The 20706-nt window shown below is 43.0% G+C and overlaps 1 long non-coding RNA gene across 37 annotated transcripts in view; it reads right to left on the bottom strand.

The window, feature by feature from the left end:
* The window catches only part of LOC146394456 (uncharacterized), a 541612-nt gene that overhangs the window by 157998 nt on the left and 362908 nt on the right, over positions 1-20706 (bottom strand). For 2 of the 37 annotated variants that reach the window (XR_014835079.1, XR_014835044.1), the window contains one exon: positions 14024-14131. The exons of the other annotated variants lie outside the window; for them this stretch is intronic. This is a non-coding gene — a long non-coding RNA (uncharacterized LOC146394456). Of the gene's footprint in view, positions 1-14023; positions 14132-20706 lie in introns of those variants that run through there. 37 annotated transcript variants of the gene reach the window in all.

The raw sequence follows: 20706 nt of genomic DNA, 5'->3' as shown, positions 1-20706 counted from the left end.
GTAATGTATACATGTAAGGATAACCTGACCCCCTTGCTGTACAGTGGGAAAATAAAATTAAAAAAAAAAAAAAAAAAAAAAAAAAAAAAAGAATATTGATGTTATAAAGTCTGACTTGATGATCACAATCTAACAAATTGGAATCCTGTGGCCTAAAGAGTAATGTGACTTATTTCCATATGATGGCACAGATGGGTTTCATTTTCGGCAGGGTATGTTTTAAAATCTTCACTGGGGCCTTTATGTAAAAAGGATGCCAGGACATATTAGTTAAATATCCTGGTATACATATTTTATCCTGATGGGAGGTCAGCTAGCTGCTTGATGGTGAAAATAAAGCATCTGAATATGTAAAGCCGAGTAGCTTTCACCTGCTGAGAAGGATATTATGAGGGTTGAAAATCTGGTAGCATGGGGAGCCTGCAAGGCTTCCATCCTAAAAGAATAAAATTCAGTAGGAGAGAGTTTCTATTCTTTACCTAATAAGCAAATAAAGCAGGCACTTAAAATTTAGAGCCCTTGTAATGCTGACACTTCGTCCTGTGTTTAATGCTTCCTGCCACCACCCCTATATTGCATAAAACCTTTTACTGTCTTAAACAAATGAGATTTTCTTTAATGCAATTTTTACGATGAGGGAGTTGTGGGCCTGTAATTTGGCGTAGGAAGAGTGAAAAAGCATCGGTTGCATTAATGAATTCGCATCAACAGAAGGTCCCATCAAATGGGGGAAAAGACGCTTGCTGAAGAGCTAGCAAACACTGAGATAGATGGGGACAACACTGCAACACACAAGGGAAGCAGGTATTCACAGTCCTTCCTGGAAGTGGTCAGTGTGTGCAGGGCTCTGAGGAAACCAGGTCTGGTGGAAACCATCACCTCCAATATTACAGCTGACGTCTATGGGACCCCAAAAGCTGTTCCCTAGCAACTGTGCAAATGATGCCAAAAAGGAGCCTGACTTCAAAGGTATATCAGAACTACGCCATGGCCGTGAGTTTGAAGTTCAGAAAACAATGGGTATATTCAGCTCTACAAAGTAGTCATTGAAAGGAAAAAGTTACTTTTTCATCTTGATGCCATCCAGGAACTTTGAAATATCCAAAGGCACAGCAAAAAGAAAAAAAAAAAAAAATAGGACCCTGATTCTACAGAAGTGCACTAGGGCTTTTATGCTACATTGACACAAGTTCTAGTGAATGAAGGATTTCTGTACAAAGTAATTTTTTTCCCCAATGGGGGAATGATAACATTATTATGAGGCTTTCCGGTGATATTTGCAGGTTGATTGCTTCTTGATTGTTTCTCCTGATGAAACATGATTTTGCTACCCATGTGTCTTTTACACTTTTCCCAGTCTCATAAAGTATACAAAATGAAATACCTATTTCTGGAGATGGTGTTTATGTAACAGAAGCCAAAAGATACAGGTAGATTGAATCGGTAAATAATATAAGAATAACACTGCCAAACGAGTGTGTGTGTGTGTGTACACATAATTTCATATTTTGGTCGAAAAGCTGGTTTCTCTCTGCCATGTGTAAAATGCGTACACATTTTAAAATGTAAAGTAGGGTGTTCCCGCTGTGGCTCAGCGGGTTATGAACCTGACGAGTAACCATGAGGATATGGGTTCCATCCCCGGCCTTGCTCAGTGGATTAAGGATCTTGTGTGGCCATGAGCTGCCGTGCAGGTCTCACATGCAGCTCGCTCAGATCTGGCGTTGCTGTGGCTGTGTTGTAGGTCAGCAGCGGCAGCTCCGATTTGAACCCTAGCCCAGGAACTTTCATGCACTGCAGGTGTGGCCCTAAAAAAAATAAAAATAAATAAAGCAAAATAAAATGTAAACTGATAAATAGAACCAGATATGCTGACAACTGATCAGGATACGTGTCCCCATCATAAGGACTCAAGCACCTCCGATATAGAATATGAAAAGATGACAAAAAGAGTCCAACTGTGACATCCTTCTGCCACAGACCACGTACAAAGCGGGGAGAGACCCACACAAGAAAGTGACTCTCTTGAAGACTGCCTGTTCCAGTTCATAAATGTATCTTACAGACCCCTCAGCTCAACTCTGAACCTCTCATTCATTTCAGAAAATGCCCAAATTTACATTTTTCCCTCCGGCTGTCAAGAACTAAAAAATTTCTGGATAAAAGAAGACATGCTTTTGAGGTTTGTGGGGGAAAAAAATATGTTTTAGGCTCAACTGAGAGTTCAAATTGTTTTTGAAATAGGTTGGGTTCTGCCAACTGAAATGTACTATGCCAAATTCAAAATTCCTTTTACTTCTAACTCTAGAGCATTTTCAGAAAATTTATATTGCATGGCCCTTGTTCATTCCTTTGCTCAACATTTTCCTCTGTAAGCTACTGGATGTCTGAAAATTGTCTGTGTCTGATTTTTAACAGACAGAAGGCTCCATGTGCCAGGAAACTATCAAATTATGCACCCCATATTTTGGGTTTGGCTTCTATTTTCTACCTGCTTGGAAAAGTTGATGTGGATGTAAAAAATTACATTTTTTTCTCTACTAATTCTGCTTCTCTTCAAAATCATTTCTATATATCTAAAAGTCTGTTCTCATTACCTATAACTTAAACGAAAAAAAAAAAAAAAAAAACCCAAAAAACCACAGGCAGAATATCCAAGTCAATCCAGAAACATAAATTGCCATAAAAATGCTATGTAAGGAATAAAGAAACACAATACATTCAGCATCTCTTAGAACTACTGTGAGGGATCTCCGTGGACATCCAATTTTCTTAACTGAAGGACCAAGACGTCAGACAATGTTTCCATCATATATTTGCATACACATAATGAAGATTTTTATTTAAACCAGGAAATCATACCACCAAACCCTTTTTAGCACTCTATAATTTTTTTTTTCTTTTTCAGGCTGCACCCATGGCATATGGATGTTCCCAGGCTAGGGATGGAATGAGAGCTGAAGCTGCCAGCCTACACCACAGCCATAGCAACGCCAGATCTGAGACGCAGCTGCGACCTACACCACCACCCATGGCAACGCTGGATCCCTAACCCACTGAGCAAGGCCACGGACTGAACCTGCATCCTCACGGATACTAGTTGGGTTCATTACTGCTGAGCCACAATTACAGAGGGGAACTCCAGCCCTCTAAAATTTTTAACTGCCTATAAATGATTTGATTCTTGCCCTAACTCTGAACAGCACAGGCATTCCAGTAAGAGGCCCCTCTGAGTCACAGAGGAGGAAGATAGAGCAAAGGGGAATAGGATCCAGGCCATGGAGTTGGAGCTCCAGAAAGCTGGGACAAGAATCCAGAGGGTCACACCCAAGCCATCACCGCAGCACTCCTTAGAAAAGGAGCTTGGAGCCAGAACTGCACCTAAGCCACCATCTGCTATGGGGACTCAGGAACATGAATGAACATCTTAGAATACTATTTTCTACATCAATAATGACAGCAGCAGCTAACAATTCCGTAACACTTGCCATATGCCGTGAACGGTTCCATGGGGCTTTCATTTCATGGGTCGGATCCTCCCAACAATCCCACATGAAGATGTACTGTCATTATCCCCATTGTGCAGATGAGAAGACGGAGGCACAGAGAGGTTAAGAAACTTGTCTGAGGTAACACAGCAAATAAGATATAAAGACATGTTGCCCCAAAGTTTGTGCTCATTACTGGTCCACTATGTCTCCTCCTTCAAATCCACAACAGAATTGGTGAAGGGCTAAAACAGGTGAGAAATTTTGAGAGTTAACATAAGTAAGTAGACATTTCTGCCTTCCTTAAAAGGTAAGCAATCCAATGTGAATGTTTTGACATAATTATGTCCATGCCATCACCTACATCTGTATCTATTCTTCCAGGCACATAGCATCACATATATCAGAATTCTATATAAACATAAAATGTAAATGTCTAATATCCTGTTACTTTAGATAACACAAATTCAGAATGCTTTGTGAAAGCAGTCTTTGCTTAAGGAAAGAATCAAACTTCCAAAGCAAACAAATAAAGCAGCTCTTTTAATGAGAGAAAATCAAAGATTAGTCAGGTCATCACATTTCAAGCAGTGAAACTCAAACATCCCTCTGCTTTTTTGTTTGTTTGTTTTTAGGGCTGCATTTGCAGCATATGGAAGTTCCCAGAGCAAGGATCAAATCAGAGCTGTAGCTGCTGGCCTATGTCACAGCCACAGCAATGCCAGATCAAGCTGCACCTGTGACCTATGCTGTAGCTTGCAGCAGCTCGGGATCCTTAACCCACCGAACAAGGCCAGGGATCAAACCCACATCTTCATGGATACTAGTCGGGTTCTTAACCCACTGAGCCACAACAGGAACTCCAAAACATCCTCTGACTTTTGCCCTATAAACGTCCATCAGGAAGGCTCCAGAATCCCAGTTCCCTTCCTAGTGAGCATTTATTTCCTTCCTACCCTAGCATACACACACTCAACTTGCTATCTGTAATTAATCATTTGCATCTGCTCCTCAAGACAGAGAGGGACTTATCACCAAATTGTCTCATGCAAATTTAAAATAAAAAAACACTTTTCCTGTTTGGAGGGCATTGAACGCTATGCATCACATAGCATGTCAAAGGCTTGCCATTTTCCACGATGCTTTTTTTCCCCCTGAGAGTCAGTTTTGTCACTCATTTTGTCCCTTTTACCAAGCAGAGGATTTCAGTTCTATCCACTCCTCCACCCCTCCCCCCGCTCTCTTCGGCTCACTGTTTCTTCCTAGTGTAACACAGTGGACATAGTCTATTGTGTTACTTTCAGGTGTTCTCCCTTGTGATTTGACATTGGCATACATTATAAAATGATCACCACAACAAGTCTAATCACGATTTGTCCCCAAGATTTTTACAATATTGTGACTATGTTCCTTACACTGTAAGTGACATTTCCATGACTTACATAACTGGAACTCTGTACCTCTTAATCCTCTGTCACCCCTTCACCCATTCCCCCACACCCCCGGCACCACTGATTTGTTCTCTATGAGTTTGTTCTCGTGTTGTTTTGTTTGTTTGATTTGCTTTTTTTTTTTAGGACCACGCCTGTGGCACATGGAAGCTCCCAGGATAAGGTGGAATCAGAGCTGCAGCTGTCAGCCTGTGCAACAGCGACAGCAACACCAAATCTGAACTGCATGCACCTGCACCTATACCACGGCTCATGGCAACACCAGATCCTTAACCCACTGAGCGAGGCCAGGGATCAAACCTGCATCCTTGTGGATCCCAGTTGGGTTTGTTACCACTGAGCCACAATGGAAACTCCCGTTTGTTTTGTTTTTAGATTCTACATATCAATGAGATCATGAGGTATTTGTCTTTCTCTGACTTATTTCACTTAACATAATACCCTCTACATCCTTCCATGTTGCAAAAAAGCAAGATTTCATAAAGTTTTGCTATACAAAATTAATACACAAAAGTCTTTTGTTTCTCCACACCCTAACAATGAACTATCAGAAAGAGAAATTAATAAAACAGTCCCACTTATAACTGTATCAAAAAGAATTAAGAGGAGTTCCCGTTGTGGCTCAGTGGTTAATGAATCTGACTAGGAACCATGAGGTTGCAGGTTCAATCCCTGACCTTGCTCAGTGGGTTAAGGATCTGGCGTTGCCGTGAGCTGTGGTGCAGGTCACAGACGTAGCTCGGATCTGGCATTGCTGTGGCTCTGGTGCAGGCAGGCGGCTACAGCTCCGATTAGACCCCTATCCTGGGAACCTCCATATGCCGTGTGTGTGGCCATAGGAAAAAAGGCAAAAAGACAAAAAAAAAAAAAAGAAAAAAAAAAGGAATAACGAACCTAGGAATAAATCTAACCAAGGAGGGAAAAGAAGTGTACTCAGAAAACTGTAAAACACTGAAAAAGAAACTGAGGATAACACATAAAAATAGAAAGATATACCATGCTTATGAATTGAAAGAATTAATAAGATTAAAATGACCTTAATGCCCAAGGCAATCTACAGATTCAAAGCAGTCCCTATCAAAATACCAACTGGGACAAATAATTCTGAAACTGAGATGGAAACACAAAAGACCCCATATAGCCAAAACAGTCTTGAAAAAGAACAAAGATGGAGGAATCAGGCTTCCTGGTTTCAGACTATACTACAAAGCTATAGTTATCCAAACAGTATGGTACTGACATAAAAACAGACACACAAATCAATGGAACAGAATCGATAGCCCAGAAATAAACCCACACCTATGCTCAATTAATCATTGATGAAGGAGGCAAGAATATACAACAGGGAAAAAGTGTTTTCAATAAATGGTGCTCAGAAAACTGGACAGTCACATGCAAAAGAATCAAACTGTACTACTTTCTCCCACCACATACAAAAATAAACAAAATGCATTAAAGACTTAAATTTAAGGCCTGAAACTATCAAACTACTGGGGGAAGAAAACCACTCAGTATGCAGCATTTTGGGGATAAGTCTCCTCAGGCAAGGGAAACAAAAGCAAAAATAAACAAATGGGACTACATCAAACTAAAAGACTTTTGCACAGTAAAGGAAACCATCAACAAAACAAAAAGGCAGCCTACTGAGTGGGAATGGTTATTTGCAAATGATATATCCAATTTTGATATCCAAAATATACAAAGAATTCATACAATTCAACATCAAAAAACCCCCCAAACAATCTGATTTTTAAAATGGGCAGAGAAGCTGAATAGACATTTTTCCAAAGAAGGCATACAGATGGACAATAGACACATGAAAAGATGCTCAACATCACTAATCATCAGGGAAGCACAAATCAAAACCACAATGAGATAACACCTCACTCCTATGAGAGTGGCCATGATCAAAAAGACAAGTAAATATTGGTAAGGACGTGGAGGAACAGGAACCCTTGCGCACTATTGGTGGGAATGTCAATTGGTGCAGCCACATGGAAAAAAAAATATGGAGGCTCTGCAAAAGAATTAAAAACAGAACTGCCATATGAGCCAGCAATTTTCACTTCTGGGTATATACCTAAATGAAATGAAAACATTACTTCAAAAAGATACATGCATGCCAATGTTCCCTGCGGTGTTATTTACAATAGCCAACACATGGAACCAACCCAAGTGTCCACTGATGGATACATGGACAATGATGTGGTTCACTCTTGACTTTAGCTTAGCATTGCTGTTCTAGGTAACCTGAACTCCTTACAAAGATGATGCAATGTCTGGGTACAGGGGAATGTGCTGTACACAGAAATGCCCCTCCACCACAAAACCGAATGGTCTGACTGTCCATTATTTGGTGTCAATCAAAGTTTAGAACCCCTGGGAATACTAGCCCCTAGCTGAGCCCAGGCACAGACACAAGGAGTCTGCAGTATTCGAGGCTCAATGACAGCTTCATGACTCAAGCATCACCTGTATCTTCAGGGACAAATAACCACCATAGCATTTCAGGTTTCAAAAGAACATCTTATAGGGGGAAAATTCCACGAGAAGATATTGTGAAATCCACTTTTGGTTCTTACAGGAACTTCCATTGTTTGACATTTGAGTTTTCCTTGCATTTCAAGGTGAGGGACTTGTACCCATTTCACAGAGGTGCATGTCAGTGCTGTGGAGATCATAGAGTGTTTGACACATTATGAATGACACTTTCATTTGAGAACTAACTATTCTGATGTAACATTTTACACTAAAGGTACCACAGGCTACAAGTAAATTCCATTAGGAAAAATACGAACATATTTTCTCTGAAGCTTTTAATATCTGCTTGTTAGGGGTTTAGTTATTACTCAGTTTTTTTTTTTTTTTTTTTCCTGAGCCTTCCAGGAAAAAATACCATGGAATGTATTTTATAAGGAATCTTATTCTAGGTCCTGAGGCTTTAAAAGATCATCTTTTAATTTTTTCCTTGTGTATCTTTCATAATTTTATGATAGCTTTATTGTTTTTTCCCCTGACGAATGCGCTTCAAGAAAATTAAGGAAGGGCAATTTTGGTCTCTCTGTGAGTCATCCTGATGGCCTTTAACCCCCACGGCACCAGAAATAACAGAAATGACATTTAAATGAATGTGACTAAGCAAAGCTCCTTTTTCAGCACAAAGAGATTAACTTTTGATGTCCATTATTCAGTTCTCAGTCATGTTTTTTAATGTCTGGAATTTTTAATTTAATACCATTAAATGTCTGGTATTCAAAATACCACCTCAGGACCCAACCCTCCCCCACTCCCTGCCAAAGAAAGCAAAGTAGCAGCATTAAGGGAAAAAAAATGAAGCACCAGCTTGAATTGCACCAGCAGCACTGAGATAGGAGAACCCTCTGATGAACACGAGAGAAAGGTTATCATTAGCCCAGTTAAGCCTCCACCTGCCCTCTGAACCAAAAGATGCTGAAAGGATACATCTTCTGTCTTTGTACCACCCGAAGCATTGTGGGCAGCTGGGGAACCCCAGCTGGCAGCACAGGATGGAAGTCAACCCTTGAGAAGCCCTTGCTTCATTCCCAAGGAGGGTTCTTTACAAGAGACAAGACAAGAGGCAGAGCCTCAGAAGCAGAAACACCAAACTCAGCCACATGATCAGAGTGGAAGTGGCCGTTCTCTGGGGGGCTTGCTCTACTGGAACTGGTCATCACAGGACACAGTATCACCAGAGTACCACTTTTGATCACAGCCACCTTCAGGGAGTCCTCATGAAAGTAACTATGGGGGACCAGGGTCCCCTTCAGAGTGGGTTGTGTGAAAAGAAGCATGGTTCTTCCCGGCCCTTCAAGAGGCTCATTCCCAATATGGTGTTTCTAAGAAGTCCTAGGGAGTGAGGGGTTTTTTTGTTTGTTTGTTTTGTTTTTTTAATTTCTATCCTACTGCATGAACTAAAGCAAAGTGAGTTTAAAGAGAACATGAAGGTTAAACAACACTTCAAATTACATCAGGACAGTAAAATTGCTTGCTATATGAAATCTTTCAAATACTCTGCTCTGAACGAGGCATCGCAGAGATGGAACAATACTCATTGGTGCACTGATGCGAGTGGAGGGGAACCTGAGCAGAAGACACAACACTTGGACAAAATGGGAAACCCAAGAACAGAGCTGTTCTGGTGATTCCTGGCTGTGTCACAAGCGCCCCCCGAAAACAGGCTCAGAACAATGACTTCTAGTCTGTTCCTGAGTATAGGCCACCCAAGCTGATCCAGGTCGCTGGGCTTAGCAAGACAGCTCCCCTGTCAATCCTGTCCTGCAGTCAAGGTCAGACATGGCTGGGACAAGCGCCCTCTGCAGGGTCTCTCCCTCTCACTTTTGGTAAGCTTGTCTGGAATGGCTCAGACAGCTGGCAGCTAGAATAGCTGGGACTCCTCTACCAGTTCACACCACCATTCCAGATGGTAGGAGCGTCAGGAATTCCTGGGCTTATTTTAAAATCATCCTATACTACTTTTGGGTGACGAACGTGTTTATATTCCTCTCAAATGCTATAGAAACTTATCCCTTCTCAACATGCTCCAATGGTCTTGGAGAAGGCTCCTGACAACTAAATACAGGTCATTTTGACCCCAAGACTGGTAAAATAGAGAAAAACTAGCTACTCACTCTGAAACCCACACAACCCACATACCCTGGGGACACTTAAAAGGGTAACAACTGCAGAAAATCCCATTCAAATGGAGGGTCATGGAGTTCCCTTGCGGTACAGGGACTAAAGGATCCAGCATTGTCACTGCAGCAGTTCTGTGGGCTGCTCTGGCACGGGTTCAATCCCTGTCCCCTCCAAGAATTTCAAAATGCTGGGGGTGCACCCTCCCCCCCAAAAAAACCAAAATGGAGGCACACTGGAAGCATTAGCCATCACTGCTCCATAGCATTTCTGAAATCCAACTCATCACATGTCTTTGTTCCTTGACAGAGGCTTGAGGTCAGGGGATGGTTTCACTATGGCTCAGGGATCTGCCTTCTGAGCTTTTGCGTCCTCCTCTCTATCAGTTTTTCTCTTCTTATAAAAAAGCCCAGGTTCAAATGGGATACTTTTCTCAGTCTGCACGTCCAGTATCCAAAGACCTTTCATTCTGAACTGCCCCTGTCTTTTTTATTCTGAGCTGGTGGTGCTTCCATTAACAGGAGTCCTTTAAAATATGATCAGATTTCTACGCATCTTACTGGAGCTCACTCTTTTTTTTTTTTTTTGGCTTTTCAGGACCACACTCACAGCTTATGGAGGGTCCCAGGCTGGGGTCAAATCAGAGGTATAGCTGCTGGATTATGCCACAGCCACAGCCATGAGGGATCCAAGCTGTGTCCTCGACCTACACCACAGCTCACGGCAATGACAGATCCTTAACCCACTGAGCAAGGCCAGAGATTGAACTTGCATCCTCATGGATACCAGTCAGATTCATTTCTACTGAGCCATGATGGGAACTCTGGAGTTCACGCTTTTAAACAAAAGCCTCACCCCCAGAGCTCATCACTGTAGACCCTTCTGTATCTTGGGTTTCCTGTGGAATCAGGTCGACATCTGAAAGATTCTTCGCAGCTCTGTTATTTAGTGAAAGAGGTCTGTGGGCATGCCCTTCAGATTATTAGGCGGATTTGATACTTTCTATCAGGAACCACCATCAATCTCTCTGAGATCTTCACAAAAGGACTTAAGTTGACCAGGCGTCCCTTTTGAGACAATGTTTTCCTGACAACATCCAAGATTTGATCTTTAGCTAGATGATATTTTTAAAATTTAGGGTCACGTGCCATCTGGGAATCCTCAGAGTGAGAGTTTTTGCTTTGATGCATCAATATCTGGATCTTTTGACGTGGAAATATTCGTTCCTTAGCTCCTCTCTCTAATTTCATCCGAGGCAGATGTGAGGAGGCACAGTGATGCTGTGACTGGGCATCTCTTTAGTTATTTCCTCTAGTTCAGTACAGATACTTCCTAGTTACCACATGACTTGAGGTGACCCTGTTGCTCAATTATCTCACCGCTTTCTTTGCATTTCCAGTAGCATTTTTTCGTAATTTTCTTCGACCTTCTGACAATAAAACTCCTTCAAGGATTTTCAGGTTGCACTAGCAATCTCTTTAAGGACCTTCTGATTTCTGTCCCTGATCCTAACGCCATCATTCAGGTTTTGTTATGACACTGGCCACGCTGAAACCTAGTGACTTAGGACAACAGACACTGGCTTTGCCCACAGGTGCACAGTTTGGGTCTGGCTCACGGTGAAAGGGTTTTCTCTGCTCACTGTCACACCAGCTGGAGTGGCTTGACTGAGGCATCCTTTCCATGATGATTTTTCTCATAGGTGAGGCCGGAAAGACAGTGCTGGCTGGCATCCGGTCTGGGGACCCTTGCTTCCCTTTCACACATGTGTCTCCACGTGACCTGCATTTCCTCACAATGTGGTGGTTTGGTTCCCAGAAAGAACCAAGCTGGAGCCACACTGCATTTTATGTCTTAGACTCAGAGGTCTCACAGTGTCACCTCCATTGTCCTTTATTCACCGACACGGATGGGGAAGGGGTAGGGTTCTGGAAGCATAGCTGGGACTAGAAATACAGTTGGGGCTTTTTTGAAAAGTAGTCTCCCACAATAGCAATTAACATGCAATTTAACATTAACATGTAAAGAGCAGAAGTCTTGTGCTTCTCTTGCTGCTCTGTCTCCTCAGAATGGAATGATAACTTCCTCTTGCTTTTACCCAATATAATTTAATACCCAAGGTCACACTTGTCCTTAGAAGCAATTCTCTGTGTTGCAGCATATAAAGCCTGATGATTCTGTTTAGAAGATGGTGATGATGAAGGGCACTTTTGCAAAATTTGAAAGGTGGGTCTCTGCAGAAACTCCTGGGGTTGGCTGACAAAGACAGGATCTTTTCCATGGTTTTAGACCATCTTCTGAGACTTGCTCCCTTAAACAGAGTGCTGTAGGAGGCTGAGAATATGGATGGTGGCTTCTCTCTCATCTCTCTACTTTCACAAAGCCACCTGCCTGACTTCAGTCCCCAAGGCCCCCAGCACTGCGTATGTCTCTCTAATCCCTGCATGCAAACTGTTTACTCTAAATCGTAGGGTGGCTTTGGCTCCCCTGACTATGTGACTTGGGCAGCGGCTGGTGCTGGACTGTCTCTGTTCCACATGGTATCAGCTAGAGGAGGTCAACTGAGGGCTTTTCCTTCATAATGACTCATGGTACCAAGTTGTGTGTTGGTTGAGACCTGGGGCTCAGCTGGTGGAAAACCTGGGGACCTTGATTCTTCTCCACATGGGGCTCCTCACAGGCCCTGGGCTTCCTAACAACATGGCAGGCTTCCAAATCCAAGAGTCCTAAAAGGTCACCCCAATGTCTCTGAAGGGCCATCTCAGTAAGCATGGAAAATTATGGTGTGAGTATGCATCTTATACACACACACATATATATATATACTTATATATCATATGTATATACAATCTATCTAGATACACATATGGGTAGGTATCAACAGTGGGATGCATATATATAAATATACATACATATACACACACACACACACACATCTATCTAGATACATATCTAGGTATGTATCAACAGTGGGGTACACGAGTATACTTTTTTTTTTTTTGCAGAGCAAAATATATAGAAAAAAATTTTCCACTAGCAAAAAAGATTCACTTGGAAATACACTTACTTAACAAGCAAAAAGAGCCTTTGAAAACTGTGAAGAACCTATGTGAGGAAAATCACTCTGAGCCTCTAGGTACACATTCAACCATGCTTTGAATGAATGAATGAAAAAGTTGTCTGCTATGTTTGTTCTTGTTCCTGTCCCGCCTCTGGACTGATCAGGTCTCCTCTCACCTGAACAGCTAGGGGGAACTGTGCAGAACTTTGTTTCTCAATGTGTGACTCAACATGTGTGCTCAAGATGTGCTAAATTAAAAAAATAAAAAACAGAAAGAACACACACTTTGGTGTTGCCTTTCCTGAAGAGGTGGGCAAAGAGGTGCCCACGGTTGATGTCAGGAGCTGCAGACACAGCACGGTGGCCAGCCTGCAGCGCGCCCCAGCCAACCTACGTGGGGTTCTAACTATGACTCGCCTACCTTCCATGGATTGTTAGGAGCAAGATTTTCTTCAACTGGGAGCCTGGGGCAATTTAATGGTCCCCCTCCCACAGACAGCTAAAAGAATACACCCTCTGGAGGAATAAACCCAACATCTGGCAGAGGAGGGAAAAGCCTTTAATCACAATGAAGAGCTAATACATAAACTAAATAAACAGCTGAGATGATCTTAGTATGAAGCTACATTTGGGGTGATTACTGTGAGTAATCTGGGGACTTGGACAACTCTCACAGTCATAAACATAATACTAACAAATAATCATTAAAATCTTTCCCCGCCCATGCATGTGCACCCTGACTTTATATACTGCATCTGGATTCAACTTCCAGACCATGACATCAGGGCAAATACATCACAATCTGCAGAGAAAATACCAGCGTGTGTTGCTCCAGAGAAAATACGTTCATGCTGAAAGCAGAGCTCGTGGTGCAGAGTTGTAATTGTTATTTCAATTGTAAGAAATATGTAAGCTGTCAGGAAAACAGGATTTACTGACGCTCCATGGGGTCGCTGGATACAAAAAAAAAATTAAGCAGTTATCTATCTTCTCCTTGTGGGAGACAAAACCAAGAGACGATTTCATGACCCCCCCCCTTTTTTTTGCTTTTTGAGCCGTAGTCAGATGCATTATCCATTGCGTCACTGGCCTGCCCTTTTTTTTTTTTTTTTTTTTTTGCTTTTTGAATGTGACCTCTTATCTCTAGGAGTCTTCTTTCTCTCAGGCACAAATGCCTGCATTGCAAGCCTGTCAGTAAGTGGTACAGAGAAAGGAACCAATCTATTCATGTAGCATAATATCCCAGGCGATGACCCGATTCCCAGAGGAGGCGCCTAAACGAGAAAAAGCCAAGTCCCTCATAGGGTGACTTGTGTGCCCAACACGGATTGGCAGCCTCACTCTAGACCTCTCAACACCACTTCCACTCATCAAAGGCTTCATTACCTCCCCCTCTTCACATTCCTTCCTGTAGTCCTTTTCATCATCTTCTGGTTCTGGAGTCAAGCAGACAGATCCTAGGTCTTCATCATTCATCTCTAAAAAGAAAGTATGCTTAGACATTGGAGACTCACCCTATGATGGACCTGGCTTTTCCTCATTTAGGCACCTGCTCTGTTTACCCCAGAGGCTATTTTCAAAGTAGGCTACTCTCTTTAAACTCTCCAGCTCTATGTCTTGTCTCTGTGAATACAAAGAATGACCCAACATGGATGTGGTTCTCACTGAAGCCAAGTGCCACACTAAGCACATGTGATACATTTACACATCCAACTGTTATTCCAACCAGAGGAAGCACTGGTACCACTCCACTCGCTGGCTAAAGGGAAGCAGAGAGAGGTTACGTTTCCAAGCCCAGGATGAGCAGAGCTGAAGGGAGCTGAAGCCCTGAGAATGTCCAGTGAGGGCGCCTCCTACTGTTAGTGACATCTCTTCCTAACTTCCCTCCTGCCTCCACGGAGCAGAAGCCCCACCTCTAACCTAAGGCCCATTCTTCCACCACGGCTGCAGGTACATCCCATCAACCTGGCTTGGGGACTTGGTGCCTCATCTTGTCTCCCCACTCCAGCCCCTTTCTATGAGTACCCACACTCGAATACTTTCCATCACAAAAAGTCTTCCTTCAACCTGTTTTTGCCAACATCCACCAGCCATGTCTCTCCTCTTCTTGAGGGTCAAATTTCCCAAAAGACGTGTCTGCATTCTCCATGCCTCCCTCCTCACATGAGGTTCGCCTCTAAACTGACTGTCACATACCATGCCACCAGTGTTCCATGGCCATGCCACCACTGTCCCAAGGCCACACAACCACTGCCCCACGGCCATACCACCACTGTCCAATGGCCATGCCACCACTCTCCAATGGCCATGCCACCACTGTCCTAAAGCCACACAACCACTGCCCCACAGCCATACCACCACTGTCCAACAGCCATGCTACCACTGTTCCATGGCCATGCCACCACTGTCCCAAGGCCACACAACCACTGCCCCACGGCCATACCACCACTGTCCAATGGCCATGCCACCACTCTCCAACGGCCATGCCACCACTGTCCTAAGGCCACACAACCACTGCCCCACAGCCATACCACCACTGTCCAACAGCCATGCCACCACTGTTCCATGGCCATGCCACCGCTGTCCCAAGGCTATGGGCACTACTGTTGCAAGGCCATGCCTACCACCGTCCAGGAGCCATGTCACCACTGTCTCACGGCCACACCACCACTGTTCCATGGCCACACCACCATTGTCCCAAGGCTATGCGCACTACTGTCGCAAGGCCATGCCCACCACTGTCCCAGGGCCATGGCACCACCGTCCCAGGGCCATGGCACCACCGCCCCCACAGCCACGCCACCCCTCAGCCAACATGACACTTCCTTCTAAGGTCCCCACTGCCCTTCTAAATCTGTGACCCAGCAAACTTGCTCTTGGCCTTTTTTTACTTGACCTTCTGGGGTATCTGACCTGAATGTCTAGGTTTCCCCCTTTGGCTTTTATGACACCACAATATCTTGATTTTCCATGTGTCTAGCTTGGTTTTTTGTTTGTTTGTTTTTCTTTTTTTATTTTCTTCAGCCTCTTTTGTGAAATTTGTTGCCAGTTCTTTTCCTTTTGGCTCTCACATCTTCACCCTCCACTCCTCCCTGGTCTGCATCATGGTTTTTTAACCTCTGTCCACTGACCTCCTGGGTTGGTTATTCCTTCTTATGGGGGGGAGCTATCCTGGGCACTGTGGGGTGTTTAGCAGCACCCCTGGTCTCCACCCACCAGACGCTGGTGGAAGGTAGCACCCCTTCCTCTAATTGAAGGAATGTCTGATGAGATGCCTACATCTCAGCATGTTACCCTTGATCTGCTTACAAAAACCTCCATCTCTGCAGCCTCCCTGAGGCTCGGCACTGGATAGCCCTTCAGCCTGCACGCCCTCCTCCTTAAGCTACCTCCACTCCTTTCCCTCACGGAGTTTCCTCCTCCAAATCTTGGCTTATCCAGGAATCTTCCCAGGGCAAGCTTCTGTTAGACCAAATGTGGGATGCCTGGCACATATCACCTGCACACACTACCTGTTCACCCACCAGCTCCATACCTAGGTTGTAAGATCCAGGTCTGCATGCCAGTCATTTGATCACTGTTTAGTTTTTAGATCCCAGTATAAATATAGCCCAGGAGATAATCAAGTAATAAATTTAATAAACTGAATTTTAATTAAAAATGTATGAATAAGCCACCTGGGCAATAATGTATTTCAGCATCCAGGGACCATTTCATCACACTCTCATCTACACTGTTGCAGTTTAAAACTTTGGAGTAGAATTTGATGGCTATATTGTTACTAGTATTTCTGCTCCTTTTTTTTTTTCTCCTTTTTTAGGGCCACACCCACAGCATATGGAAGTTTCTGGGATAGGGGTTGAATCAGAGCTGCAGCTGTTGGCCTCCACCACAGCCACAGCCACACCAGATCTGAGCTGCATCTGCAACCTACACCACAGCATGTGGCAATGCTGGATCCTGAACCCACTGGGTGAGGCCAGGGATCGAACTCACATCCTCATGGATACTAGGCAGGTTCTTAACCCACTGAACGACCATGGAAACGCTGTTCCTCCTTCTAAGGGACACAGAAGTAAAGGGAATGGGGCGGGATGGATGCCAGGGAGTAGCATTCACTGTGTGTTCACTTTATGTCAAGCTCTTTCTGCACCATCTCATTCAATGCCCACAGCAGCCCTGGGAAGCAGACAGCAATTTAGCAGTGAGGCATCTAAGGCTGTCAGATAATAATTTACGCTGCGTGGCTGGTAAGCACGTATATTTATTATCTCGCGGTTTCAACAGGTCCTCGAGGAGCTTGGGCACAGGAAGTGTCATCCCAGCCTAGTCACAGGTCCTGCCCCAATTCAAGGTGACAGGACTTTATAGGGCATGGGCAGGAGGGGGTGGGAATCTGCCTATTGTGTCAATAATATGAAAAGGCATGAGATTTCCTCTCAAAAGAGCTGGATCCAAATCCCAGACCCTTTGGGGGTAATAAGCTCTTCACCCGTGAATCTCTGTAATTTGTAGTAATTTGTGCTAATTTGGTACCCAGTAATAGACAACTCATAAATTATGCTACATTTGTACAAAAACACTGCAGTCTGCCTGCAGAACACAGAAAGAAATTCTCCCTTTTTTTTTTTTCCTTTGTCCTCATTCCCAACAACCACAACACTTTGTACAGGACTGTTAATTCTCCCCATGAAGAAAGAAAAAGCCCTCAAACGTGGCCTGCCAGGAAATCTCGCTTTGCCAGCCGCAGTGTCCTTTTCTATAAATATTATACAGTTAAGACTAGATCCAACTGCATTTCTGCGCAGCTAAGTAATTTCCCATCTTGTGGAAGGGCTTTGCAAATGGCCAGTGCTTTACAACAAAAGACCTGAACGAAAACACAGCTGCACCCCACAGAGTCTGGTCAGATGGCCCCAAAGTGTACAAAGCGGTGCCATGCAGGTGGGCTCCTGGTGCAGATTTACGGCGCAGAGCTGGCGTGACATCAGACGTAGGTCACAGACAATCACACAGGGCTCTGCTGGCCACGGTTAGGCTGAGTCGCACGCAGGTCTGGATGCACAGGGGTCCCTTTCCTGGAAAGAAGAGGGAACCAGTCCCAACTGGAGGGCTGCCTTGCCAACAAAACCCTGCAGCTTCAGAAGACAAAAAGCCAGTCTTCCTCCACTCCAGGCTTTCCTGTCCTCGGCACTACTGACATCTGGGGCTGGATAATTCTCTGGTTCTAGGCTGTCCTGTGCACTGCAGGATGCTTAGTGGTACCCCTAGCCTCTGCCCACTCAGCCAGCACATCCCCGCTCCTGGCAATCAAAAGTGTCTCTTCACACTGTCCCCACAGGGGGGTCTGAGTCACTCCCAGTGGAGAACCTGCGCTCTAGGCAAAGATTCATTCTGTTCTCAGTGTCTGGGGGACAGTCAAACAATCTAGTGTGTATGTATAGCATGTGTGTATAGTATGTAGAGTAGGCATGCATGCATGCATGCATGCATGTATAGTATTACATGCATATGTGTGTATAGTATGTATGTTAGTACATATGTACATAGACTATGGATGTCTGCATGTACACTATGTATGTACAGCATGTATGTCTATAGTATTACAATGTTACATATATATGTATGCATAGTATGTATACCTGTATTACAGTATATGCATGTGTATGTATTGTATGTATGTATAGTATATACAGTATTATGTACATATGCATGTATGTAGAGTGTGTAAGTATATATAGTATGTATATATGTATGGTGTGTATGTATAGTATAGTAGGTAGGTATGCATTGTATGTATCTATGTACAGTATGCATGCATGTTTAGTATGTAGCATAATGTATATATGTATGTAGAGTATGTCTGTATTACAGTATGTTTGTATTGTATGTATAGTATGTACAGTATTATCTATATATGTATGAATCATATGTATGTATATATAAGCATATAGTATGTTTGTATAGTGTAGTATGTGTGTATGCATAGTATGTATGCATGTATAGCATTATGCATATGTGTATGTATAGTATGTGTGTATCGTGTGTATGTATATACGTGTAGTATGTATAGTGTAGTATGTATGTATGCATAGTATGTATGGATATATAGTAAGCATGCATGTAGAGTGTGTGTGTGTATATAGCAATATGTATATACATATGCATAGTATGTATATATGTATAGTACATATGTATATACGTATACTATGTATGGTGCAGTAGGTGGGTGGCATAGTATGCCTGTATATACAGTATTATGCACATGTGAATGTATAGTATGTGTGTGTATAGAGTATGTATGTATATATAGTATGCTGGTATATTGTAGTAGGTATGTATGCATCATATGTATGCAAAGTATTGTGTATATATGTATGTATGTATATACAGTATGGATGTCTGCAAGTACAGTATGAATGTACGTACATAGCATGTATGATCACACAAGCTAACAAAGGTGAGGCTGTGAGCTATGGTGCTGGGACTCCCAAAGACAAGTGTTTCCAACATCCACTACGCCTCAAGGTGCCTTTTCCAACTGCAGGCATAACTTTGTGGAAACAGTGCCAGAAAGTAAGCATGGCAACCTGTTTTAAAGGGGCAACACAGCTGTGGATTATGTAAGGATGAACCTCCCATACCTAAGAATGGGCTGACTGCTCAAAATATACCATTCTCTGGAGCACCCTTCAAGGAGTCTATTTTAAGATAGATGAACTAACTGCTTTAAAGAATAGCAGACTGTGTGTCTATAAAAAGGATTATTCTTTTGAATCAGATAATCAGCTGCTGACTAGAGAGCTTGAGTTCAGATTTCTCTGTGCTCTGTTTCCATAAGCCTGTACCTCAATAAGAATAATAAAGACAGATTGTTAGGAGATTAGTCTTGCTCCTTGGGACACCAGGATCTTATTTTATTATGTTCAATGTTTACATAATTACAAAAGTCTTTGTTTCCTTTGCTTGCTTGAGGAAAGTAGTCCTTCACTACTTTTTAAATATTCCTGTGAACATCTTTCATTTAATTTTGACAAAATGCAAAGCAGTTGGCTTTATCATAAATCACAGTCAAAAATATTCAAAGCAAGAAACAAAAGCAACAATAAAATTAATGTTTCAGGTAAAATTAATCATTAGTCCAAATTTACCATTTTTGAATAGGATACACTTTCCGCTCCCTGATGGGACTATCCCTAAAACAAATACATTTCTTCTGAATTTTATTCCCACATCAATGCACGGAAATTGCATGTATGTTAGGATGTATTAAAATATTTTCATTTTAGAGTCTTTACTTAAAAGGAGACGATGAATCCCGTAGATGTGGATTTTATTTTAATAGAAATTTCTTCTTAAACCAAAGTAGCCTGATGCTGTTTCTGGACTGAGAGTTCATTTTATGAAGAGGGAGTGGGAAAATCTTTCTACAGCACAGTCAAGAGCATGATGGGCAGGAACTTGGGTGCTGAATGATTTTTCTACTCATGAAGTTAGATGTGCCAGCATCAGCCGGTATTTACAAAGAGATGGAGAGAGGGGGAGAGGGACAGAGGGAAAAGAGGAGAGGGGAAGAGAGGGAGAGTTAAAGATAGTCAGTACCCTTTTATTTCAAATACAGTAGCTTGTTCACTGATGAGTGATGTCTATCTAGAGTCTAGAACTTTCAGAATAACCATGTGCCCTGCGTTAATTATTTTAGACCCTTTTAACCACTGACCCACTCAACTTGGCCATGAGCAGTTGCTGGCCTCTTGCCCCTAGAGGAAGGAGGAAGCTTGGTCTCCTGCCTGGGAACTTCACTAAAACGGGACCTGGTACAACAAAAGCCAGCTTTGGACCAGTCATAGCCAAGCCAGGGGCAGCATCTTCCAGGCAGCCTGTGGAGGCGAAGCACCGCTTTCCGCTCCTGGGAACTCTGAGGAGCACTTTGCTTCCAAGATGAACACCGCAGGCCTATTTATAACAGCCAAGACATGGAAGCAACCGAAGGGCCCATCGACAGATGAATAGATAAAGAAGATGTGGTACCTATATAAATAGAATGCTGCTC

This window comes from Sus scrofa, chromosome X (genome assembly GCF_054392235.1).
Source record: "Sus scrofa isolate SSC_HxYL_T2T_F1_AM1 chromosome X, Sscrofa_HxYL_maternal_Yorkshire_Landrace_v2.0, whole genome shotgun sequence".
NCBI lineage: Eukaryota > Metazoa > Chordata > Mammalia > Artiodactyla > Suidae > Sus > Sus scrofa.
The sequence above is the reverse complement of the archived record's forward strand: the minus strand, read 5'-3'. Positions and strand labels throughout refer to the sequence as shown.